We start from the raw sequence: 1,844 nt of genomic DNA on the forward strand, positions 1-1,844 counted from the left end.
GCCGCATATGGGAACGACAGAGGGTGTTCCCTATAAAACCGTGGGATGTGTTTGTGACTATCTTTCATGTTTTTAGTACTGTTCTCCTAATATCTATGTCAACAAAAGGCTTGTTTGTCTGAAACCAAGCAAACTCTTTAAAAACTAAGCATTAAAAAAATGTGTATTGTATGCTGTCTGATCTTGAAACCGGAAAAGCTGGTGTCCTGCTGCGTGTCACCTACCAGACCCAATAAGCTGAGACCGGGATTGAGTCTTTATGGGTGTTTTATTCAGTTGGTCGGCGATCTGAGAGGACAGCAGGTTTGCACCCTAACAGACCGTCTTAAATCCATTATAAATGGACCCCTTTTATAAGGAGAAGAGTAGGTAAGGGGTTTGGAATTCAGGGGAAAAGGTTAATCGGATAAAAAGCTTCAGCATTCTTTCATCTGTGTCCTGGGCGGTGGTCTTTGTGTGTCACCGTGGAGTACAATGGCTCAGATACCATCTGGATGGCTTGCAATCCTCCTGAGGCACAGAGGGGGAACTGCTTATGGTCTCCTGGACTCAAGGGGGGTCATATATACCTCCAGCTTATTAGCTGTTACCTGAAACTAAAATTTTCCAACATTTGAGTCCCTCATCAACCTGAACAGTTTTTGCACTCAATGAGTTGATTTCTCTAAAAACCTGGAGAAACATGTTAACTTTGTAAAGGGATTATATATATATATACATATATATATATATATACACACACACACACATTTTTTTTTAACTTGGAGCATTTTAAATTTACAGCATTTGGGGTTGGTCCTGTTACCTGATCATCCAAATAGGATGAGGGTTGACATCCAGGCTTAGGAAACCAGACTGTTCTTTGTGGCTGAAGACTCATCAAAATTAGAATTGCTCTGGACCCTCCCCAGTATCCATCAGCCCCCTCCTTTATGCACAACAGGACTTTCAGGAATAAGGCCTGAAGCTGACAGGGTTTAGGGATCATCTCTGGTCAGGGAGCAGATTGGTCCAGCTGGCCTGTGTCCTTGACCCTACTTAACATCTTGCTCCCTCCTAGCAATCTCACTGGTCGGGAACACCTGAGCTTCTAGTTGAACCTCAAAGCACTTTATAGATGCTATTCCACGATCCTTTAAAGATTTCCTACATTTTGATTATACAAATGCATGAATCAGCTCCCCTAGAAGACTTTAAACTTCTTAATGTGAAGTTATCCTTATTTATCTCTGTTTCTTCAGACCACCTGTAGTGCCACAGGGTACAGATATTCCCCCACAGTCCATGGTTTGGGGGATGGAGGAAGAAGATAACACAGCTTTTAAGGTACTTTACAAATGTACGGCAAGCTGATAGCTACATAATAGCTGTGCTACCAACCCAGGCAAAAAGTGTCTGTGACTTTCAGGATTTAAAAGGAAGGGTGTGCAGCCTTCAGACAAGGAGCCTGTGAGAGAAGCATGTGAGAGGAGCATGTTGGAGGACTGAGCATAGCAGCCATGTAAGACGCAGCAAACAGCCATGCAGTTTGGAGTCAGGACTTGTGCCTTTCCTGGACTTCACTGTGATCCAGTGTGACATGACACATGATTTCCTGGGCTGTTATACGGAGGCTGATGGCATTGTACCCCAGATCCTGAAGGAGAGAGCTGACAGATAAGGAATGGGGAAATACTGGGCTTGGTTTTAGCTTACAGCCTTTTGAGGAGCAAGGGAAGTGCTGGGTCTCATGGGGAGAACAGGGCTCCAAGCTGAAGTGCTCCCGGCCCCCTCAAGGTTGGACTACTGTATATAAAAACCTGTTTTTCTCAACACTAATTGTTGGGTCATACACCAAGGCACCA

This window comes from Furipterus horrens, unplaced genomic scaffold (assembly GCF_987537825.1).
Source record: "Furipterus horrens unplaced genomic scaffold, mFurHor1.1.pri manual_scaffold_9, whole genome shotgun sequence".
In the NCBI taxonomy this organism is placed as follows: Eukaryota; Metazoa; Chordata; class Mammalia; order Chiroptera; family Furipteridae; genus Furipterus; species Furipterus horrens.